Source organism: Manacus vitellinus, unplaced genomic scaffold (assembly GCF_001715985.3).
Source record: "Manacus vitellinus isolate BGI_N305 unplaced genomic scaffold, ASM171598v3 scaffold_13_pilon, whole genome shotgun sequence".
Lineage (NCBI taxonomy): Eukaryota > Metazoa > Chordata > Aves > Passeriformes > Pipridae > Manacus > Manacus vitellinus.
Window position 1 is genome coordinate 4,541,179 of NW_021938999.1, and position 26,639 is coordinate 4,567,817.

Below are 26,639 nucleotides of genomic sequence, written 5' to 3' on the forward strand. Positions count from 1 at the left end.
AGTTCATTGTACTTAAAGACTTAGACAATATTGTTAAAGAAATCTTCTTGCTATTAAATTCTAAGTCAATTCTAAAAATAGGAAAATTATTTTCATTACCATAGATAATTTTAAAATCCCCCAAATATCTGTATATGTAAAATAATTAAATTGAAATATGAAAATATCCAAAACAATTTTTGAGAATAAAAATAATTGTTTTCAAAATTACCTTAACTACACTTCAGCATGAATTTGAGAACATTTTTATTGTGTAAAAAAGGTTTTCATCAGTTTTCTGAAAGGTATGAAGTTATTAATTCTGATTGGCTGGTTATCTGATGATTATTACTGATATTCAGAGTATGAAGAGTAATTGAAGAAGATAACACCATGGAACCGTTCTTCCAAGATGGAGAAAAGTTGTGGCATTAGCTTTGCTACTTTTAAGTGGAACTAAGACAATTTTTTGTAACTAAATCAAATAAAACTAGAAAGCCTGTATGCCTGTGGTGTTTCTGCTTTTTGGTTTCATGCCAGAAAACTGCCAGTAACACAGGACAAACAATGAAACTCTGACCAAACTCTCTCTTCTAAGTGCCATGATTCCTGAGACCATAAACTCTAAACATTTCATAATCAAACCAGTGGACATACAATTTATCCTGGGTATTTTATCCCTCCTTCTCTGGTGATAGATCACCAGGAACTGATAGAAAGCCTACTGAAGTCAATATGGGTCTTTTAAACGACATATATAGACTTGAAATGTGTTCTTACTTCAAACCATTTGTAGCTCAGAGGAAAGTGTTTACACTTTATCATCACAAACATGTCACAAGTTTGAAAATGACATTTACCCAGAACTAGATCTTCTCTGTCACAAGATAGAATGTGTGTATGTATTTTAGAGGAAATGCATAGACTGGAAGAGGGGAAAAAGAAGCTTTTCCAGGAGATGGAATTTTTGCTTAAGGGAGGCTTTTTGGACTATCAAAATCAGTCTGGTGGAGGTGGACTAGAACAAGTGGAGCAGGAAATAGAATAAAATGTAGTATAATGTGTTCAAATTATGTTTATGCAATTTATACAATTGTTTATTCCAACGGCATCAACTTTGAGCAGCTGTGACTTCTGCCAGTCAGAAATGATCAAAAGTTTGTAGATAATAACAATTCATTTTGTTACAGATAATAGAAATCTATGCTGATAGAGATAATATAGTTGTAACTAGATTAATTTATATGTAAACATTCCTTAGATGAATCCTGCATAATATGTCATAGTGTAAGAGTACAAGAGAAGATTTTATGACCCTGACAAGTGAGTCTGCCACTGGCTTTGGAAGGCAGATCCATAGGCTTTCAGCTTGATCTCTTCTGTGGTAGAGAATGCCTTTTTATAAATATTCAAGCAACACACTCAGCCAACTGTGAACCACTGGGTGCTCCAAAGACTCATATGTCATACAAAAGATGTGCAAATTATAACATAGTCTTAAAATGGTCTCTGGGGTTTAATCATAATAGCAGTACACGAAGCAACAGCCACTGCTCTGAGTTTTCAAATCTCCTTAAACCTCTTTTTGTAGTCTCAGTATATGACCAACACAAAGCAATTTGTATGGTTACATTGCCAACCGAAGTGAGGAGGGAACTCTGTTTATTACAGGAGGAATTCCTTCAACCACCTTTAGAAGCAGCAAGCAGTGCTGCATAGACACCCTTTAATATGACCAAATTCCTTATTTCAACTTGATGTGCACTGTTTCTTAGATAAAAAATATACAGAAATGAAGCTGTAGAGAAAAGCAGCTAGTGCCTAAGATAAGTGGCTTGTTTTAGTTTTTGTTCAGAGGAAGCTGAGAAAATTCCCTGTCTAAATTCAGGGATTTGAAGTAGTTAAAAATTCTAATTTTTGCAGCTTTTCCTTTTTTCTTTTTTCTTTTTTTTTTTTTTTTAAGTTTCTGTGTTTATTTAACTCTGTTGCTTTAAAAAGATATTTTCAAATTTCATTATAATCTAAAGGAGACAGTTATATCTCTGTAATTGTATGAAATTGTGAGTTGGAGAACAAAAGCTTAATGTTGTTTTGGGGAAAAGCAAGCCAATTGTAAATTTATCCCTGCAGCTGATTCCTCAAGGGCATTGGCACGTGCCACTGTGTATAGCAAAAAGAACATGACCCACCTAATGCATGCATGATCTCCATAATGGAAAAGAAAAAACACTAAGGTCTAGTGAGGTCTAATAGAGGGCAGGGACCAGAATTTTGAGCAGATGGTATTCAGGGGCCCACTGGCCTCTTGAAAGCCAGGGAGTGGAGAGAATAGGCAGATAGTAATTAGCAGAAGGTGATAAAAAAAAAGGGCAGCCAGGATCCCCCAAACATCTGTTTAAAAGAATAAAGAGCCTGGTCTGACCCTGAGCCTTAATGATCTTAAAGGATACAATTTAATTGCTTGGAAAAAACCCCACACGCACATCACGCTGAGCTACAGTGAATCCTGTTTTGAGAGCATTGCAGGAGTTTGTATATAATTATTAATTTGGTGTATTTGTTTTAGAAGGATTATATACAGCATTAAGTCAATAAATGAAGTAGTTATAATCAAAATGTCAACTGTCTTTTCTTGGAAGCAGCAAGCTCTTAACAAAATTTGAATTTCAGATAGCTTACAAATTAATATTACTTGCTCTGCATTCTAAAATGGCTATTTTGCCTGCTTGTCATATATTTATATGGCTACATCTGTCTTTTTTCCTGAGTTTTTTTCTTTTTTTTTTTTTTTTTTTTTTTTTTACATAGAAAGAACCTAGATCCTCAGTTTGTTTATTTGAATCAAACTATTTTGAGTCTGCAAATAGCTGCTAATTACAGCACCAGAGACCTGATTGCAGATGTCATCATTTACTAGTGACCAGTTACTTAGGAATTACCACTAGACGTAACCAAGGAAAGTGCTGATTCACAATGAGGTTTCTTCTAGCTTTCCCTTCATTCCATTCTAGCAATAGTTGGATAACAAAGTCCGTGAAGAAGGTGTCAGAAAGCATTGTTTACATGCTACTTAATTCTTTATTTTAGACTCTCTTTGCAGAATGTAGCTTATAATAAATTTAAATGCTTTCTTTGCTGTTTCCCAGAATGAACCCCTTAATTCAAAGGTATTAAAAAACCCCTGAAACCAAAACAACACAGACTTCCCTTTTGCAAACGAATGGTAAGCAGCAGTGCATTGCAGTAGGATGAAAAAGCTAATGGTTTTCTGGAAATTTGTGCTTATGTATCAGTGTGAATGCATGTGTGAGATTTAATTGTATGAAATATTTTAAATTTGTATTTGGAGAAGAGGGTAAAAAGCACTTCAAGAAAAATCACAGGTGATATTAAATTGTAAGGTGCTGTAAACATTAGAAAAGATGAAATAAGTCTAAATGGATATGAAAGAGATGAGAAACATGAGGAGAAAATAACAGGATTATGCCCTAAGGAGGTTGATGTATAGTATGATTAGTAGATATAGTGCAGGTGAAGTAATTAAATGTGTGTGGTTAAGACAGCTATCATATAAAGCACAGAAGGCTGCTATTTCCCTGCTCAGTATGAATGAAGTCACCTTAATGATGCAAAATGGTAAAAATAAGTACATTTTAAAACAAACATTCCAGAAATCCAGAAAATTTCAATAGCATACATGGAAATTAAGGATTACCAAGACAGAAATTTAAGGATTTTTTGTTAAAGCACTGTGTTGAAAATACCATTCATCTCTGTTTCAGATCTGAATGCATATTAAAGATTGTATGCAAAACTTGCTCCAAGACTGTGGCATATCAGATTTATTTAAGCCTAGATTTAAACTCAACTTTAATAATAACAACATCATGAACCCATCAACATTGTGATCAATTTGCTATGGATCATTGAAACACGTTTTATTTGTTAATTGATAAATCCAGGCAAAACAAAAACCCCAAACAGCAAAATTTCACCAGGTTTTAGAAAATTTTTAATTTTGAGGCTAAGTATAATAAGGAAATGTCTTCAAATGTGATGAGCTTACTTGAAAAATCTTGAACTATGGGCTGTGTCTTTTAGATGATATCTCTGAAGTAAATGGAAAAATAGAAATAGATTCTTGGTTACAAACTGATCTCAGCAAAAGTTAAAAAATTTCCCAAGCTCTAAAGGACTCTTCTAAATTCAGAGTAGCATCAGATATGAATGGAAATGGGATTGTGATGTGATTCATTACTTTTGTAATAAGTCTTCACCACAATCAAAGGGAAATAAATGGCAAATTTAGCAATACAAGATGCTAATGAACCGAGACATCAATTTTATGTTGTCTTTTGTATGGATACGTTCCACAAAGCATCCTTTCCTTCCTCCATCTCCTTCCAACTCAGGACGGAATCTTGCTTGGTAAACTGCAGCTCTAGACAAGGGGTGCTATGAAATCGTATGAGCCACACATTAGTAATTAAGTGCAAGTCAGTCTGACAGACATTATAAAAGAACCCACATCAATATAATTTACACTTTCTTGTACTGTGCCCCTTGGCTGACTTAACCGCAGGCTGAAGTGACAAATAGAACAGCATGGGCTTGCACAGCAGTCAGCACAGGAATGCATCTGCACAAAAATGCAAATTGTCTAAAAATGACATAATTTTAGTGTCTTTTCATTTGTCATTTATTCTTTTGGGAAATTTTAGTAATCTTAAAGGATGAGAAAAATACCTTCTTCATGAGAAATTAAAAGTGCAATTCTCATGTAATAACTTGGTTGGAAATCTGAGGCATAAAGAGAATATTATGTATGGTGAAACTTATTAAACTGGGGAATCTGACCACAATGTGTACATTGTACAAGCACTGGAGGAGAACACACACCAACTCCTATGTGTAAATCCTCTCTGAATTTTCTTCATATTTTATGAAGCCTTATTTCCTCCCTATTTTATTTTTTCCTACTGTTTCTAAGAATTATTACATCTTTGGATTGCAGTCCTTAAATATTCAGGGTTTATAACATAATCATAAAAAGAACATAAAAATAAAAAATGATTTATAACTCTAATGATATTGCATTTATTTGTTCCTATTGCAGTACAACAGTCTAAACATTTTTCATCATTTTAAAGAATTTACATAAAGCTCCTGATTTCTCTTGGAATATGGCTTTTGGTGATATGTTTGCACTCTTTGTGTGTGAGCTACAGAAGCATATTTCTCACATCCTGAAGATACCAGCAATGGAACTGCAGATATAATCTTTATAAACTTTGCAGTGCTTACATAATTATCAACATTTGTGGTGTAAAACACCTGGAATATATTTTGATAGTTATAAGAATACTTCAAATGATGAATTGCAAGGCTTTGATTAAAAAACAAAATGTAAGAGCCCCTGATTTTAATTTTCCATAAGTACCCCCTATATCATTTTGTCAGTGAACAAACCTTTTTCTAGTTGCAAAGCACTGACGAAGGGCATTGATGTAAATCTGCTTCAGAGTATCCTGAGACTCTTATTTGTGTAGAAATACAAGTGAAAATGTGGTCACTGCACAGTGTCAAAGGCATATGTCCCTTTGTGGGTGCTACTCTAGCTATGGTTGAAAACAATGCTGTTAGTAGGCTGGTGTGTGCCATCATCAGCTCAGTGTGTTGGTCAGATGTGAACTGAAGTAGAGGTGGAGGGGATGGGAAGGGATGGGGAGAAAGGGGATAAGAGCAGGCTTCAGGGACATGTTGGCAGTGGGTAGGACATGCCTGCCCTGCAAATGGGTGTCTGGGGACTTCAGGGGTGCGAGGAGCTGGGCTGAGGCAGGGCTGGAGGTTTGCTCCAGCACCCCATAGGAAGAGGCGCATCCGAGAGAGGCACCTTTAGGGCAGTGGGATGTTCTCAGGGAGTCCTGACTCTGCCAACTAAGGGTGACTAAGACAGATGCTTTGTAGGTTCTGGGTGGACCCCATGGGAAAAACACTAAAGGCTGCTGGATGGTCTGGCTAGTAGCCAGGCAAGAGCTGTGGGTCAGTGAGGGCCCCCAGGCTATGCCCTGCACTCCTGCTGCTGCCTGCCCACCTGCCTACCCGCCTGCCTGCCTGCAGCTAGCCTCTGGCACCTGCCCAGTAGGCAGCAGTCGACATCCCTCTCCTAGGTAAGTAAATTTTCAATTTACATAATCTTCTTGGCTGCCTTGGTGAATTAGACACACCTAATACAAGCAGGTGAAGGCTGTCTCTGTCTTAGTGAATCAGTTTATTGTCATTAGCTAAAGACCAGTTAATGACTCTCCTGACTTCACCCTTTTGCCTGTTCTGCTGCATGGTCAGAGCACCCCTGGCAGGGTGGGCAGTATGGTGTTGACTCATCAAAGGCATCAGAGCTAAACGCAGGGTGACAGTGCTCAGGCACTCCTGCTTAGGCAAAACACCATCCACTTGGAAAGTAGGTCACACATAGTTTGCCTTCCCTAAATTCATTAAAAATCATTGGTCAAAGTCAAATGTGACAGGTAAGAGGTAGAATGAGTATAAACCATGATGAAAGGAGCATCATCTGAGAGATTGACTACTGTAGCTCATGTGTAGAAGGGGCTTTTGAAGGCTGTTTAAGCTGCATTGTCTTGGTGCAGATGGGACCCAGCGTGAGTTATGGAAATAGACAAGGAAGAAGCTAATGGTAAATATTATTAAAGCACAGATGCTGTTTACACTACAATTCTATGATTGAAACTGGTATAGTACAGTTCTGCTGTTGTTTTAGACATACATATGTTGAAAATATATATTTATATACAACAACAGAATCTTATATTTGGCTAGATAGCAGAAATATACCTCTATATTTTCGTGTCACAGATGTGAATAGTTCTTGAAGAATGACAATGTATTAGTCTAGGAGAGACAATCCCCATTCTGGGCATCACTTATCCTTTCCTGGTGAGGGACCAAGATGCTCCAGCATTCAAAAATCTTGCTTAGGAGTGGGTCACTATCTTTGCATTTCAAATTAACTTAAATGCAGTTCCTGCTTACTTGTTATACCTAGTGCTTGGGCTTCTGTTTTCCCCACACCTGCTGATGACAGCACTAATTCATCTTAAAGGAGAAAAAAGTCACAGAAAAATGCCTGTACTCAGACTTGCTTGGGATGTCATTAGTCATCAGAGGAAAATGCAAAATCTCCCAGAGTGAAGGCAGAATTTTGATTAGTCCTTAAATAATCAGAGAAAAATCTAACGAACTTTAAGTGCTATAAACAATATTAGGATGCAGACACTAGAGATTAACTTCAGGGGTTTCAGTAACCTAAGATCTGAAGAGTTCATTTATGTTTCCTACATGCTTATTTTACTCCACCTTACATATTGGGGTTTTTTTAATGTCTTGAAAGCCATGTCCTGCAGAATTGCAATATGTTCCAAGTAACCTACTTGGTGTAGCTGTGTTCAGGAAATCTATCTATACAGATGACCCTGGAAATGTACTTGGCTGAGTCATGTCATGTTGAGTTTATGTGGAAAAAAAGAGAAAGAAAGTAAACCCACCATACCTGCCCTTGGCAATCTGTAGAGAATGACTAAAGTAATGGTCACATTATTGTTAAGTCTAGACTAGGTAACAGTGACCGCAGGCTCGGGTCAGGTCTGAGCGCACATTTGTACAGTAATGTATTTCTGTTGAATTAGCTGGGGAGCATGATGTGATATTTATGCTGGCTGATAATGTTGCTGCCCAATACGCCAGACTGATGTGCCTCCTTACTTCAGCTCACTTGGTTGCTGCCTTGATCGTGTAATTGAGAAGCTGTACACGTACACTGGGACTAATGACTGCAGCAGATGTCTCAAGCTCGTGGGCAACCAGTGGTGAGGAGACCCCTTGTGAACAGTGTGGGGCCCCACAAGTGCACGCCTTCATGCAGCTCCAGGGCAGGCTCTCCATGACCATAGTCAGCCTCATCTTTGAAAGCTCTCTCTGAAAGATCAACATGAGGAGGCTGCATTTGTCTCTGCCCTGCACTGCTGTCCATACAACATCCACACTGGTAGTTCTCCACATCTTTGATCCTAGCTCCAGGCCTCAGTACTATGCCACTCAAGTCCATTCTTGGTGAGAACTGTGAAAGTCCCTGTTTCCCAGCAGAATCAGGTGATGAAATTGTGTGTGAATGGGTTCTACCGGGACAAGCATTGCCTCCTTTTCACAGAAGGCATGCAGTGACAAAGGATACAGACTGGGAGAAAGAGCAAGAGAGGAGCCAGATGTCCTGCTAGGTTTTTGTTCCTCTGCTTGTGAAGAAACACAATCACTTGTAAATGCAATTATTTGCCAGGAATCTGGCAGAAAGATCTCTGCAAGAGATTCTGACAGAATATCTTCATGTTATTTTTATGATATCTTTACAATGGTATTGGAATACACTTTTTAACCTGCTGAAGGGAAGCAGAGAGAACATAGCATCAAATCAAGCCTGATCATGACTCCCATACCAGGATCCTACTTGCTTGCCATAACTGAAGCAATATGTGTATGATCAAAGAGGTGAATGGAAGATGGAAGCAGAAAGCCAACACAGCTAGCATTGCCTGATATAGTTTATTCATCTGTCTCTATCTGGCAGATAATTTCAGTGCTAAGTGCTAGACTGCTGCTTGTGATTTTACTGATAAATATACCCTCAAGGTGCCAGAGTGTTCCTCAGGGCTCATCTCTAATCATCCAGGTCTGCATGCATTCATTGACCCAACTCTACCTGCCCTTGGCCACTCACCAGCAACTCTACTTATTTATTAGGCCCCCAAATTCCCCCCTCTAGGAATGGAAATAGAAACCTTTCAACAAATGAAGGAATAGTGTATTTGGTTCACACAAAAAAATATTTTTTATATGGAGAAAATATTATCATTAAGTCTAAGAAAGTAAATCTGTAGGTAGGTTTTTAGCAATGAAGACTAAGGGAAGAAATACAGGAATATAATGAGTAAGTGGCATAAAACCAACATCCTTTTCAGAGTTTCTACTAGAATTAAGGAGTAGTAAATTTTTCATGCACCCCTGAAGTGGTCTAATGACTGCTAAAAAGAACAGCAGAATGCTGGGATGCTCTACAGAGACTATGAATTATCATAAATGCGAAAAACATCCTATAGCAGGAATGACTTTAGAGTACTCCAGTGCCTTTCTGAGAGATGCTTCAGAGAAATCATAAAATACAGTCCTTAATCTAGAATTTTAGAGGTTTTTGAAATCATGTTCTTGACAGTAGTTACTTTATATCTACTGGCTTATGAACAGAATGAATCTTTGCGGGATCGGGGCTAAAGGCTGTAGTTCTGCAAATCTTTATGCACGAGTAGAGAGTAAGGACCGAGTCCTAAAAATCACAGTATTCTCTGGGTGAGGGAAAAAGTTTGGATGAAAAACAGAGAAAGTGATATTTTTCAACCATAAATAATATGGTATCCTTCAAGACAACTCTTTCATAGAAGTTATGTGTTGAAAAGAAACTTCTGTTTTCATAAGTGAATGGCATTTTAGGATTATTAAAATATTGAAGAGAAAAAGCTCCAGCCATTCAACAACTCTACAATGTTATTGAAAGAATACTTTAATTAAAAACCAAGAACAACCCCCACTCACCTGCCCTGCTCCCATTCTGAAAAGTGCTCTTCTTATTTTTGTGAACACAAGCAAATCAACACTCTGTTAGCACAAGTAAGCTCTTGTTTGAATTGTGTACCCTGGAGATGCATGATGAGTGCAAAGAAACTGTTCTGGCGGGGTGTTTCAGATTCTGAGAAAGGAGAGAAGTTAAAGTGCCCTGTATATGCAGTCTGGATCCCAAAAAGAGTGTGAGATAAATTAAAAATAAAGCAATTTTGAATTTGAACGTGATGCATAAAAGTTAGATCATAAAGCTATAAGTTCCTTCACCCAATATTTTTTATAGCTAAAATTTCCATCTGTGGGGGAGAATTTTTATGGATAGAAGGCTAATAACATTCAGTAAAACTTCTATTACTTCCAAAGAGGTGCATTCAGAGCAACGTGTATAGATCCAAAGCAGCATCTGTGACTCCTCAGAATCAGAAATATAAGAATATTTAGTTTATAATTCCATTAATCAGTAACAAGAATGTATTTGAGACCAAGGAATTGTCAAATTGTTTTGGCAAAAGCCTAAAATAATAAATCCAGTTGATCTAAAATCTTTAATTTTAGCTAAAGTACCTTTTGTGTTGGTAGGAATTATTTAACTCTTTTTAACTTTTACTTTTTTTAGAGTTATTATACTTCTAGAAAGAGAAAAAAATCTCAAAAAAAAAGAGTTAAGAACTTCATTTAGAAAATTCTAGAATATAGAGACAAACATAATGAAAATAAATTAAATTTTTCTTTTTTTCTGTTTTAATTTTATTTTATATCTTATATTCACTGATAAAATAAATATTGTGAAAGTGATCTGTAGGAAGAGAAACAGTGCATTTCTGATACCTGGTTTTAATATTCTAAAATATTTTATGTTTATTTGAAGTAGTCAACAAAGCCATGTACTTATTACTAGAATTTGCCAGAGCTTTCAACCTTTTGTGAAAATCTAGCCCTTTCGGTGTCAAAGCAAAACACTGATTGAGTTCAGGTTTTAACCCTATCACTACACCTGCACATTTGAGCCAAGAACAGTAATTGATATGGGAGAATTAGGCTGGTGAGAGGAGATGACAATTCAATTAAAGGAACTGATTTTTAAAATCTGTCAAGGGAAGGGGAAATTATTTTTTAATAAATTAACTTGCTAAATAATGGCAGAAAACCTGGTGATTTTTACAGTAGATTTATTAACTTCCAGACTCAGGCATCAAAACCTTTACATATCAAGGATACAGCAGGCACACAGGATGTAGAGGACTGACTCAAAAAAATGTCAGGGTGAGGAAAAAAAGCAGCTGTGGTGTTCCATATCTGATGTGTAACAAGATGGGCAGACAATTTTGCCCCATTATGGGACAGTGGACCAGATTGCTGTCCTATTTATTCCATGTCCAGAGGTTCAGTTTAGCCCCAGTAGCCCTGTTGAGGACTGCCTGGGAATGGCAAGCAAAGCAGGAACCACTCCTCAGTCAGTCCTGGTTGACTCTAGGAGAGCATGCTTGTGTCGCTGCTTTGCTCTGCTACTCTTTTTTTGGAAGAATTTACCTTTGGAATTGCGGGATATTTTTTGATGGAGGGTCTAGCAGATAACGCAGTTCTAGTGGATTTGTTAGCTTAGTTAAACAAGTCCATGAAATCTTCTTCCCTTGAAGGCAAAACAAACATCAAGCTCCAAATGCCAGTCTGCCTTTCTGTGTTTTTCTTGTTCAAAGTTCTTTGTTCTGGTTCACTGTTCTGATCTTTACTTTATACTACAAACTATACTTTACCTCAAAAAACCAGATATGTCTTCATTACCAATCCACCCCCCATTTCCTTTGATTTCTATCAGTCTGTGGCCTTTAAGTCACTAATTCAAGAAGCTTGGCTATTAATTTGAAAGAAGCAAACACACATACTTTCCAAGGAGATTGTCTGTTGTGGTTGGTATTTAGAATTGCCCTCCCCTGTCTTCTCTTAAAGCAACTGTACTCCCCTGCTAAGTACATCTCCTAGCCCAAACAGTGCATCCCTGTCTATGGTTCCTTATGTCAGTGGCTTCTTATAGCCTCCAGTTCCCCATAAAAACTGAGGGCATTTAATTATGTTGGTCTGAAAGAAAAGTGTTTAGGGACTCTTTGTCTCCTACAGGTGTGAATAGCTTCTAGATCGTTCAGTTCTGTAGTTTAGTCCCTGCAGTGTGTGTTGGACACTTCAGCCTCATGTAACTGGCTGATAAGATAATCTTGCTGGTGTAGTGACAAAGGCTGCATTCTGCAGCTGGGGTAACTCCCCAGGCAGTGACCCTGCACTGAGCCCTGTGGTGCTATCAGTATCTGTGCCATGGGAAGTCAGTTATTACCAGAGAACTAACAAGAACATACTGACAGCAACTACAGTTCCAGCAATGACACTACCTGCACATATGATTCATGGCAGTCAATTATATCTTTCAGTTATATTTATCAAGCAAGCACGTCCCACATCACCATCTTAAATGGGAAGGCTGAAGAACCTCTCTGGTGACTTGCACTGCCTGATGCAGCCATTGTCCTATTAATTACCGAACCAAAGTCATGACCGACATACGTTGTACATACTAGTGTAGAAATACCTGTTGTGGATGGAGTGGTGAGTATGGTGCAGTGATAAAGGCTCATGTTTTAGTCTGATTCAGCACAACCACACAGACTTGGCTCTAAAAGAAAGTATAAACAGAGCAGAAAAAGCAATTATGGAGTATATTGTGAGAAACAGATATAGCACTGGAGACAGCATATAATCTCCTGCACTGCTGCTGTATTTTCGTCTCTGGCCATCCTTTCTCCATGTTTAACATTTGCTCTGCTAAGATAGTATTTTAATGTGTATATCGTTAATAGTTGACTCAATTTTCTTTTAAAGGAAGTGTACTGAGTAAAAGTCCCTGTGGTCAGATTCTCAGCATGAATAAACATTCATATACTTCTGTTCATTCCACTTTGGTATTGGCAAGTGCCTTCTCAAATACCCAGCAGCTGCATGAATATTCCATGGCTAAAAGTTCAAGGTGATGACCCTGTAGCTCTTGGTATATTGACGCACAAATGACCCAGTTCTGACTCTGTTGAAGGTTAGAGTACAAAACACACTAATTGGTATGCTACAGCATCATGTTTCTCTATATTCTTCTTATCTATTTATTAAAAGGTACAGGCTTTCACTTATTCTCTGTCACCGAGTTCGTGATTTACAAAACCGATTTCCTTGCTGTGAAACTGCCCATTTTTATTGCTCACTTTTATGTGGAAGAACTGTGGAAGCTGGTGATGTCTTCAGGATTTTTGTAACCCTCAACACACTGGAAAATGTCTGCTTCACCCAGCTTATGATCACACAATAAGCAGTCTCTAAACATTTTGCCATGCCTAACGTTTTGCTGCCATAGGCAACCACTTAATCTGCCTACACAGGAGCTAGCCCTGAGGGGATGCAAAATGTGTTGGAGAGGGTAGATTTATACTAAAACATTAGTTTTCAGGGTTGGGATAAAAAGTAACTGTTCATTTGAGATTTCCTGCTTTATTCTCAGCTGTTCCAATAACAGAAGTGTTAAAGATTTCTATAATCAAGGTTCTACATGGATTGCTTCTATAAGCAGATTTGTTTTCACCTCAAAATCAGTACCGTATTTCTGCTTTAGGTTCTACCCTTTTATCATATAAGCATCTTCTGTATAAACTAGACTTGAAAGGTACCCTTGTGAACCATGAGGAGACCAAAGTGAAAACCCATGACAGCCAATTGGAAATGAATTCAGCTCTCATGGTTTGACTCTCCTTTTTGTTTATATTTGCATTAAGTAGCACAGCAGAAGGAGGCACTGTGCCCAGGCTGGAGGGGGAACCCCTCTCCTTTGGGAGGCAAAGTAGACACTGAGTCTCCATTTAAACCTCATTATGACATCAATTCATGTGAAAAAAGAAAAATCGCAGGTTTGCGGTTCATGCCTGTAATAAGCCCTTTAGAAATGAACTGCCCTGGCAACGTAATTTAATCCTTGTTACTTCCATGTTTTTTTATAATTATATATTCCTCTGCTGTAAGAGAACCAGGATTTGTTGTGAATCAGGTCACCCTGTAGCTGTTTTACTTGAATGAAGAACTCAACTCACACTGCTTCTTAGAATCTGTTATGACTCCTCTAATTTAAGTCTATTACCTGAAACAGACGTATTTTATTTGGCTTTTTTCATGTTGATGGAGCGTGAAAGCTTTCAAAATGATCTCCAACTGCATCTATAGAATAAGATTCATAAGGCTCATTGTGACAAGCGAGAGCAAAGCAACCATAAAACTTCTCAGGTCGTCTGTGCTCCACATGGGATGCTTGGGTTCTCAGTGGAAGCCCCATTCCTCCCATCAAGTGAAAGAAAAGTGGCTTGCTAAGGCTCTTTTGTAAAAGATAGATTTACCAGGAAAGCCTTGTTCTCCCAGAGGTATATTAAACCAGCCATGTATGGCCAGAACTACTGCATTCCCATGTCTTAAGAAGGGCCATGACTGTTGGAAAAATTAGTTTTCATCTCCAGCAGTGTTTTATATGTCCTATTCTTATCCTAGTCAATTATTGTTATGATAGCTAATGAGCATGCAGAATGGACAGGAAAGGTGTTCACTAGCAAAGAATGGGTTCAGTTTGAGGATTTGAAAAGAACAGAATGGAGCTCTGGGTAGTGAACACTTTTCTCTCCCTCACTCCACAGGCTGTGGGCCTGATTCTTAGCTCAAGCTGAGATACAGACATTACAAATGAATAAGAACGAGTGTGGTTTTAGGCCACCTTTGTGTTTCATTCTATTTGCACTCTGTCTGATGGTGGGGTTGGCCTGAGTTACAGTAACTCCAAGGCAAATCTAATTTACAACTGGATTACCAAAAATTGCTCTGGCAGTTGAAAATAGTGACATCTGCCAAGGGTGCAAATGCAGCCCTCTGTGTTCTTTTTCTGATCACATTCCATGGCGTACAAGTTTCGAGTTGGCTTCCCGCCAAGTCCCTGAAACTCGACAACAAGGACCTGCTTCCCAGAGAAGGAAGAGAAAAGAAACGACTTAAGCAACCAAAGCTATAGCAAAAAAAAAAAAATATATATATTTTACATATGAGACAGATATATACAATGAGAATACTATACACCACAACTCCAAAAATCCCAAACAGTTCCCCAAAAAGGGAAGAGGGGGAGGGAGAAGGGAGAAGGACAAAAAGGGACAAAGACCGAGCAAGTCAACCAACCAACTGAAGGTAAATTAGCAAAATCTCATCACTTCCCTTTGAACAAGCAGGATGGCTGGACACGGCTCAGCGCTCTCCCCTCACGCGTGGCAGAGAACAGCAGTCACTGCAGGCCTCAGCTCCAGATAAGCCAGACCGAGACAGGGACCCACCGTTCTCCAACCTTGCCGGAAAGGAAGAGAGCGAGGTCCCTCCTGCTGGCTTTATTTATACCTCCAGTTACGTAAAGGAATAGCATGGAATACTTCCGTGATCACTTTCCTAGTTCCTTCCTGGTTACAAGCTGGTCCCCAGGAAGGCCTGAGTGAAACCATCACACATGGTATAAGAACATATGCCACATCAACTGCTACTACTGGCAGCTAAAGCAGTCATATTTTCCCTTCAACAGCAAACCTCCAGTCTCCCAGGCCTCACTTAATGCATCTTTTGCAACTGATGTAGTGGTCACGAGTGTGCTGGCTTTGTCTCAGAAAAGTTTCACATAGGCAGGACATTTCTAATGTTCAGACTTTTCAAGCATGTGCCCTCTTATAATCAAATTATCATAAAGGGACCACTGAGATATCAGTAACTAAGAAATTATTCTCCTGTATTGAATCTACAGATTTATAAGTGATGTTATCAGAACCCCTGTATGTCAGTAGATGAAGCTGTTTGTATATATTAGCAATACTTTGATGTAAAAAAGAAATTGAAGTCCTTTCTTCAAAAACATTATTTCTCTTTTGTCTAGTTCTTATTTTTAATTCTCCCCCAAAGTCTGGGATTGTACTTTTGTCATGTATTCGTGGCTATCTGAGGGCTTGCTTTGGTCATTCTGGAGAGTTAATGCATTTGAGCTCAGAACTGCTGCTTGCAGGCATGTTTCAAGCTTAGCATATGTGTTAATACAGTCACCTTCATTTTCTGAGTTTGGAGACTTGGCAGAACAAATTTATATGTAATATGGTAAACATCTGTGAAACTACAAAAGTCATGAAGAGTCTATATTGGGACCAATCACCTTCCTTTCCAATACAAGAACAAGAGGTTCTTATGTTTAAACTTACTAGTTTATTAGGAGGAAGCAAATTCTGAATGAACAAATGAATGTCTTTTTTTCCTTTCCACATGATTTGGGTGTACTAAAAGCTTATAGAAGTTTGAGACGAGTTTGGTGAAGTTCGTTGAGAAAAAAATAAAGGAAATTATTAAACATATATTACTCACATTATGAAACGCATAAACATTGAGCTCAGTAAACCCTTTGAGGCCTTTCTAACTCAAGGCCCAGAGAGTACTTAGGTCAAGTGTCGTTTGTGTTTTCTTGTACTCTTCCTTAGGCATCTGATTTTGGCCACTTTTACAGGCAGAATGTTGGATTACATGTGCTTTTGGACTGATCCATTGTGGCTGCTCTATGTTACATGATGTTATTTGTTGCATTACAGACACCTGCAATATGTTTGTGAAATACTCTGCATTTCTGTGCAAATCACATACAATCTTCAAAGGGCCAGCTTCTTCCCAGGGACTAGCCTAAAGTGACAAACTGAGATTTTTAACTTAATTATCAAAAATTAGATGAAGCGTATCCTTCCCTGCATGACATAAACATTTCCTAGAGAAAAGACTGGTTCTAGTTAAGGGAGGTTAAGAAAGAGATTGCTGTCTTGCTGTGTTCATGAAATTCATTTGCACTAATAAATCTTTGCAAGTAGGAAACTTCTCGAGGAATGAGCCCTAAATCAGTTTGAATAACCTGGATCAAAACTTATATTTAAAGTTAGCTAACTATTTATAAGCAGATTTATATGCTATCCAATCAACTCTAGACTACTCTGAGCTTTTGGATTTTGAGGGATATGAGGGATACATAGATATGAATGTTTTTAATTTGTCTATGTCAATATAATATCCATCAGTCAAAGAGGTTCATCTAGCAATGTGAAATTATCTGAAGGAACTGCTTGAGTAGCCTTCTTTTATACATATATTTAACAGTTTTCAGACTTATAAACCATTTTATATTAAATTAACAATTATATATAAGGTATGGTAGATCAGAAATTAAGTGAGGCTACTAATATAAATCAGAAAACTCCCCTTCACTATTTTATTTCTCTATGGAAATACTTAATAAAAAGTTCACATGACAATGCAAAAGGGAAATATAATGTATTTGAATAGCTTGATTGTCATAATTGTATGATATTTAATGCTAACTAGGAGCAGAGGAGCACCCTAGATCTTAAAACATCTTAGAAATTACCTTTTGGTACACCTGGCTGACCCATTCTCTGCTGATGACCCTAAGTGACAGAGAAGATAATGCTATTACTGTTTTCATTAAAGGTCTCAGAGTCGTGATTGAATGATGACATATTAATGAGGTTTAGATGTAGGTGGAAAGACTCCAGGCTTTGGAGACAGCACGAAGTGTTATTTGCTAATTAGGATGCATCTTTCTATAGTCATGCAGCCTTAAAGCTGATGCAGGGCAGGCCTGGGGTGGGAAAGGATGTACTTTGGTACAGATTTCTTGGCATTAATCTGCTTTGCAACTGTTCCAGATGGTTTACAGTACTCGCTCTAGCTCTTCAAGTTTAAGAAAGTGTTGGATTAGCAGAGACTATTACACATAAGAAGTGTGTTCAAAGCCTGTTAAGAATAGAAGCCAGGAAAGACTCAAAAGTTAGGAAATGCTGGAAATAAGGTTGTCTTGCATATTTTTACTGCTCTTTCTCTGTGTGCACATTATACCATCCTTAATTATAGGAACGCATTACATTTCATAAAATCCCAATCTCAGTTGCTGCTCACTTATTGAGCAGCTATTCAGTATATTGTTTTCATTCTTCAATGTCTGGACTCTCATGTATTTCATACTACCTAAAATCCCCTGTGGAGTTCCCTGTTTTGCTTATCAATGTGATATTGCTGTTTTCTAGACATTAATAAGTTTGTTTCACTGTATTTGTGCAAAGAGAAGGGCTGCTATTCTCTGTTTCACAGATGAAAAACTGGATATGGCAGCTGTATCTCAGATGATCAGTCCTAAGTGCAGTGTGTGCTCTTCAGTTCTGTGTCCATGGCTTTCTATTTCCCTTGAAGAGTACATGACTCCGATGTGAAAGATGCCTATTTATTCCTTTAGAATAGGAAACGTAGCCCTTCTAGAAGAATCAGGGTGAGTTGCACCTTCACTTTGGGTATTAGGGTCAGACAATGGGCCTGTTTTGTTCACCTAAGTAGATGGAGATATTGGAAGGGATTAATCTCTTCTAATTTAGATGCATATAATCCTGTAATGGAATTTATGTTACTTTTGAGCTAATCAGAAATATTAACCTTAAACATATTCTTGACAGAAAACAAGGTAGATAGTAGCAAGACAAAGCTTGAGGCCTTGAGACCATTGAATAAAGGCCATGGGTCTGTTCAGGAAGAATTGACTTAAAAGGTCTGACACAATTATTATTCTTTTAAAGAAAATTAAAAAAGATATAGTGTTAAGTACTTTTACAACACTGTCTTAGTACACAGAGTATAAGGTCAAACTATTCTCAGATGTGCATAGTGACAGGATGAGAGGCAATGGAATATGTTTATTTCACAGCAGAGCCCTGAGCTGTATCTGCTACATGATGCACTCCCAATCCTTGCATTCTGATGCACAGAGGGAAAAATGGTAAATCACAGGAGCAGCTGAAAATGTGCCAGACAGCAACTGGGAACAAAACAGCCCATAATCCTGCCACATGGACTTCTAGTTCACATTTTTGGCAGTTCTGGTTGTCCTCTCTTATTGCCCCTTCCAGCCCACAGAAAATTAAAACTGTTCAAAACCTCACCATAACAAAGGCATCTGATTTTTTTTTTTTTTTGTCTGACAGTGTGCTTCAAGAGCCAGGTTTGGTACTACTCTAATTTACAGATTAAATCAATGAGAAATGATGATTTAAGCTTGAAAGACATTTTTTCCTTAGAACTTTATTATGTAATTTTCCATCATGGAGTATTTATACTTTTTTCTGGAAAAGTTAGTAGTCCTACTGGTAACACAATAAGCTTTATTTTTAAAATAAGCTTATCAGATGAAAACTGCAGCACCACCAAAAATTTCTGTTTTTCCCCAAATTGCAGCTTGAACATCAAACAGTACATTCAGTTGCTAGTCTTCAATGTCTTCTTCATAAGCAGAAAGATCTGCTGTTCACCTTCCTTGTTATTGGTATCTTCTGAGGGCTACAATGGAAATATTTTAAGACTTCAGGAACATGAAAGACTAACATTTTGATATGTAGTATGAGCCATCAATTAGAACAGCCAACTAATTTGTTAAAGATGAATTGAAGACATAGGTTGATATATGACACACTGATCAGATCACACAGCAGTTGGTAGACATTAATGTAAATCAGTGATGATTTTATGTGTAGTGCTTTTGGAAATAGTTTAATAAAATTAGCATCTCAAGGTAAAAGAATATTGAAGTATTTATTTCAGAAAGGATTAAAAAACCTGTAACAAAATGATCACTTGCTATCTTTCCTTGGATAAGAGTTCCTATGATTTAGATCTAAAATAAGATCTAGACAAATACCCTGCCAAAAGGCTCTCAGACACATCCTGTTTACTTGTATGCAAAGAGGGGCATGTTCAGTTCTCCTCTTGAATACCAAAGTTTCTGTGTAATAACTGTAACAAATCAGTAGTTTGTTGAATCAAGGAAAGGAAAGTGGTAGTGTACTACTACAAGAAAGTGACAGTAATTTGTTTCTCTGAAGTTTGGGTTTTTCCTGTGTTTTGATTAGATGATTACCGTATTTTTTCAATATGGGCCCAAGTTTTTTGTAAGAGGGCATGTGCATTTTCACAGTTGTATTTACTCATGCCAAGGGCTCCCAGCTCTCTAATGCACTGTTTGCATGCTTAGATACTGAATGTGTGAATGTGGTTGCAATAGTTGTGAACATAGCTTTTAGAAATAGCATTTAGAAATGTCTCTTAAGTTATGTGGTCCCAAGGAAAAAAATCTTGGTTTATTGATAACATTTAATATGATTAAAAATTATATTAAAAATTTTCACTTGTTTAACTTATTATCTTTTTAAAAAATGTTTCAGAGGCTTGCTTTCTATCCACCTTGAAGTATGTATTCTTATTTCAGATCCTGTACCCAATATCTATAGTGACTTTGTAGACCTATTAAAGAGCTAAGAAGTTCTGTCATGGTAGATTTTACATACATTTGTGGCAATGATATATTCTTTGCTTGCTCTTTCACAGAGAATACACCAGATTTCACCTTCATTAATCCCAAATCAGGTCCATATAGCTGGTCTTCTCCCTTCTTGTGTTGATATGTGAAAAGCGAAAGGAACAAGTATCACTACAGCAGGGTGTTCATGACTGTGTGAACTGCCCATTCCTACTTTACATTGTGCCCCAGATCTGAAAGACAAGAAGTGTTTTTTTTTTTCTTCATTCCTCCTATGTCTAGATTTAGAGTTCCCCTTGTAATCTTTTCCAAGAATAATGCAACAGTATGCTCTCATTAACTTGGATTTAATGATTTTACATATTTTCCTGCAAAGCCATGTGAGTTAGTATAAACCCATTTGCACAAAATACTGATCTCATACACATATAATTTCATAATACCTAAAGCACAACCATGTTTTTTGTATTTAGAAGTTTTTCGAGAAGCTACAAAGGCATGGCATTTGAAAAGGCAAATACTGAAGGTGTTGAAAAAAATATCTTTAATATTGTCTTAAATGCCATTTAAATTGATAGCTGCTGCTAGCAATGTAGTCAGCAAACACCGACTGGATGCATTAGTTATATAATATTCAGCCACGGTGTGAATAGGGATATAACAATGTCCATTGCCAATAAGCAACCCTTTATTTAATGAGAGAATTTCTCTTGTTACATGGAGTTAACACATTACTTGACAGTTTTCAGTGTGGGTTCAGCATCTGACTAAAATGGCTATTGTAGATGAGGCTAAAAAGATACCTCCCTGTCACTCAACTGTGCTCTGTTGTGGACTCTGCTAAGGAAACACAAGATACACAACTCTCTTGAATGAGTGCTTTGCTCTGCAGTGCTTTAATAAAAGACTTCCATAAAATTCTCTCTCTTCTGCTGGCCTGTGATAAATTCCATGTGTCAGAAGTTACACAGGCTTTCAAAAGAGAATAGCCCTGAATGCATAGCATCAAATAATGATTTTCCCATGTAAATGAAAGTCAAGGTTTTTGCATCTGCAATCAACAGGAGCAGCAAGACACCTGGCAAACTGCTTTATAGCAGTTTGAACTAATAAAAATGTTTCAATCTGATTGTGAAAGAAATTAATTGGCTATATTGATTAATGTGCAGCCTTCATTATGTTCAATTTGTGAGTACCTCCTAGTTCCAAAGGATGACTTTCTCAGTGGAGGAAATTTCTGCATTTTTCAAAGCTCAACTTATCACCTAGAAAAAGCTCCCTGCTATGTGAAGTTACTTGTAAGGATTGTACACCTCTGGGGAAATGATTTAGCTGATTCAGCAGAGATAGTGAACTTCAAAAGAGGAAAATTGCCTAATCCTTCTCTTTTCATTTAACTGCAGAATTTTAGTATGAGACCTGGAGACACCAAAGAAAAAAGGACAGAATATTGATACATTTCCAGATAGGATAGCAATGAAGACTATAAATCTTTTGACAGAAAAATGTTTACAACGCAAAATGATGAGAAATGTTTATTTTATATTTACTGCTCAATTGTACTAATTTAGAGAAAATTATTGATACTTTTACTTTCATGCATTCTTAAAATAGACTGATGTGCAACTACTGCATCCTAAACTATAGCTTATTTGTCATCTAGAACTTGATGCACCAGCATGACATGACAACAAGAACATGACTAAGCATTTTTTACCTGCTAGAATGTGATCATTCTTCATAATTATCCCCTTTCACCTCCAAACTTCCTTCCAGAAGACAAATAGATATCTACTTTAAATGCCTAATTTGAAGCACCTGCATACTGTTGGGTATCTAGTTATTTTTGTCTGAAAAATGCGCTTGACATCACTTTTCTTTCAGTTTGTTGTGGTTTAGGATTGGAATTCTCCACTTTAGTGCTCCCACTGAAACCATGTGCCGGTCAGTCACTCCTCCCCGCGGCCAACCCTCCCCCTAACCCTGTCCTTTCCCTCCCCTGCAGCAGGATGGATAGAAGAATTGAAGAGAGAAAAGGTAAAGATCATGGGCTGAGATAAGAATAATTTACTGGAAACAACAATGAGATAAGAAAACAAATAATAGCAACAATACTAGTGACAGAGGGTACAAGAAAGAGGTGAACCATTCACACAGAAGCAACAATACCCAACTGCTCCCTCTGCTATGTTTTGCTGACCCAGAAGAGACCCCTTCCCCCTGGAAGACATTCCTTTCCCCCTGCCCCTGGCAGTGACATGAGATGGTAGAGAAAAATCTCCGAGCCTTGGTCATGCCTTCTTCTGGTTATTGCAAAAACTAAATCTGTCCTGGCCAGAACCAGGACAAGGTTCTACCACATTCAAATTTTTTTCAGCTCTGATAATCAGTCATTCCTGTTGCCTTCAAGTGAGGCCAAGACAGTGAATAATTGAGTTTTCCAGAATTCTCAAAACAGGGTCAACCTAGAGTGGGTTGCTCAAGAACTTGTCCAGTTGGCTTTTGAATATTTCCAAGGATGGAGAATCCACAGCCTGCCTGGATAATCTGTTCCATCTTTTGACCACCTTCATAGTAAAAGATATTTTCCTGATGTTTAAGTAGAATTGTCTTTATATCAACTTGTGTCCATTGCCTGTTATCCTTTAGTCACCACTAAGACTAGTCCAACTCTGTCCTCTCTGCTATCTCCCATGAGGTTTTCACACACATGGCTAAAATAACCCTGAGTCTCGTTTTGTCTAGGTTGAACAACTCCAGCTCTCTTAGCATCTTCTCATATGTCAGATGACCTAATCCCTTAATAATTTCTGTATCCCTAAATTACTAGGTGTTTTTTCCTTCTATTTTTTAAAAAGAACTGTATTCCTTCTTTACGTCACATTTCCAAAATCTATTTTAATTTGAGATTTCCCTTCCAGCATTTATGAAGACCAATCAACATTTACACTTTTAATTATTGCTTATTTTCCCTGATTTTCACCTCTAACAGTAGATTTTCCTAGTTGCCAAACCGTCCCAGCAAGTTGGAAGTACTCCTGAAATGCCTGGCCTATTTTTTCAGTGATTACAAGCCAAATTATTCTGTTTGGGGTATTTTTTTTTTTTTCCAAACTGCATTAGTGAGCTTGGGCTCTAGTCAGCCTGTTTAGTTTGAAGTTCATGCAGTAATGATGGCAACACTATAACATCTCTGAAATCTCTTTTTCAGGTGATTATACCAGACCCTTCTCTGGATTCCAATCAATAGTCTCAGCATCCCTGCAAATTAGAAAGCACCTATTTTGCTGAGCCAAGTGTAAAAATGTGATTTTACAGTTCAGATAGGAAAGAGATGTGAATAACTTTCTATAAACGGGAAAATGAAAAGATATGTTCTTATTTACTTATTTCTTTGTGTGTGAATAGATGTCTTTGACAAGGAAGGGTTTGCAACGTTTTTTGATTTTTGCTATGATCTTAATGGATAAGACATAATTTTCATAATTTAGAGTATGCTCAGCATCTTTGACTATCTTTGCCTATGTGATGAAGCTATGAAAAAGCTTAACTGACTATAACATCCTTAAGTTTTGAGGAAAAAAATCTAGTATTTTTTAATATTGAAGAACACCAGACTTATTTGTGTTTATTGGGCTTTTCCTGAGACAAGAAATGAAAGAATTGAAATGCAGTCTTATGAGAAAACCCTGCTGCTTGACATCTGTGTTTTACCTAACTTTAGGAAATAATAACAACCGTTACAAAACAGGTTTTACTGAAAACTGAGTGCTACCAGCTATCTGCTTCAAAATCTGGTTATGTTTTTTTTCTGTTTATTTTGTCAATTATATTGTTTTTTCTCCATTTCTACAATGATCTCAGCATTCATTTCATCTCTTAAATTGTTTTAGTCCTGGAAACATGCAAGGGAGTCAGTACCTTTTAAGAAGCAGAATGTTGGGGGTTTTTTTTAATTCTACCTTACTTTTCCTCTATGGAATTTTGTATTGGATTCTACAATGTAGCAATTGAAAATAAAAATGAGTAAACTGTACCAAAATATTTTCCCATTGTTTATTTATTTGTTAGAGGTTAGTGACATTTCTTATATCCTAGAGTAGCTTTGAAAATATTGTGAAAATATTTCATTAATTCTTTTGAGGCTGAAAGGATCTGTTTTCTCCCTTTGTTTTCTTCAGTTGGCATAACAGATTTGACTGAAGAAAATTCCTCTCTTCATTTTCCCTATGTATATATTCACCCTCCTTTAGAGAAGATGATTTCTTGAGAAGCAATGTTAGTCAGCTTTCTACTAAACCAATGTTTGTGCTATGCATTCTGCTCTGAAATTATACCAGTTAAGTCAGAGGAGGATATTTTTTTCTACTAGTTCTTATTTGCATATTAAAAAAAAGATGGCATATATGTTTCAGAGAATTTCCAGGTGAAATCCACTACATTGCAGGAATATTTGAGAAATTACAGGGAAACAATATAATGACAGTGAATTTGCATGTAATGGTACAGCAGTGAAAATCGGGTATATCTCATTTCACAATTTTGATCATTTTACAGGAAAAATATTTCACAACTTGAAAGTATATTTTTGATTTGTTCGAATTGAATATTCCTTGTGTGTGGGTTTTTGGAGGTTTTTTTTTTTCCTGTGGAGATCCCATGGTAACAGCCACCAAAACTCAAAATATAACTGAATCCATACATGGTCAGGACTGCATGCTTCTATTATTTGTTTATCAATTGAATCATAGGTGCTCCAATCTGGGATAAAAATAAATTTTGTAGTGGTATATTAATGAATCTGTCTTGAACAATTATCTTAAAATGATGAGGATATAAATTAAATTCTTCTCTACTGTTTTGGAGGAATCTTCCAGTCAATTCAACTGTCAAATCAAGTCAAATGTCAGCATAATTGGTTGCAAAGTAGTCCTTAATAAGTCCTTAGTAATCAGTATTTCAACTGTCAGTCTAATTTAGTATGACTGCAACGTTCATAATTACAAGAAGTTTTAGAGCTGCAGTTAACCACTGGAGAGGCAGGGGGGCCCACAGAATGCATCGGTGAGCTGTCAAGAGATCAGAAACATTTTAAAATTTGAATGTGCTTTTAACCACTTTACTGTGTGAAAGGAGTATGTTAAATGTCATCTTTAAAGGCATCTCTGTGATAATAGCATGAATCCAACGAGATGTGAATAATACAATAATTTGCTGCCATTTTACTAAGTGATATGATAATAGCACTGTGCCATTACTTGGAATACTTCTTATTAAGTGCTTGCAGATTAAATATCAAATGCCCTATTGTTCTACCTAAACAACTTATCCATCAATTTTCTGATATTTTCATCCAAAAGAAAAGAAAATTTTAGATGTTACCATAGGGTTCCTATAGTAACAGTTTTGAATGGAACACATCCACTGTGCTGATAATGGGAGAAAACAAAACAAAATAAACATTGCTGAATTAACATAATAGGCACCAAGCTGCAGGAAGAGTTGGTTGTGTGACCTTTGAATCCCTGACTGTGACTTGTCTCAGGGAAATTAAGTATAGCATTTAGCATAATCTTAAAGAAGGTGATTAATTTACAGAATTGTTTCCTTTCCTCTGGTATTATTTAATACTGTTTAACAATTCCATGGGCTAGATGATTCCAGTAGAATATGGAGTTGTAATTCTTTGTATGCATTTGCATAGCCCCTAGAACAGAAACATTCAGTTAACTTGTTACACTTTGCTGAGAATTGCTAATTTTTTTGCCAGATCCCATTGACTATTTAAGAAATTCCACTTGGCACATCTCCTTGAGGGTTAGGGAAATGGGGCTTCCTGGTTCCCAGGCACCTGGGAGAATATTACAAATAAGGTACTTCTTGGGGTACAAGACATAGAGGATTCAGCTGACCAAACCTAGATATCTACAATCCCTAATATGTTTAGATTATAGAAAATAACTCTCAAGGGTTTTGAGGTGAATTAATCTATCTTCTTTAGATGTCTATTTGTAGATACAGATGAAAAAACCCAACCCAACAATGACATAAGAAAAACAAACAGTAACAGCAACAACACTAATAACAACAGGATACAAAAGAGGGTGATAACATGCAAAAACGTCCACCGTCCACCGGGTCTAAGTCAATGCAACTGCACCACAGCCTGAGCCCCGTGGCTCCCAAGACAAAGAAGAAAATGGTGGAAAGATTGTCTGTGCCTTTGTCTTTCCCCCAAGGTCAGGACAACAGAAAACAACAATGGACAAAACTCTTGGTAGGGCTGGAGCACCCCGCTGCTCCACTAGCTGCTTGCTTTCCCGGGAGAAAGGAACAAAATGACACCCCTGGGTCCATGCGTCTGCTTTTTCTTCCATCTCAAGCCACATCCCCTTTCTTCATGGAAGTGAGAACCCCTTAGTTCTGCTCCCCAGCAATGACATGGATGGTCAGAATAACAACCTGGACATGTCCACACAGCTCCAGGTTCTGCCCCCTCCCTACCTTGGCTGAAAACTAGGTGATCAAG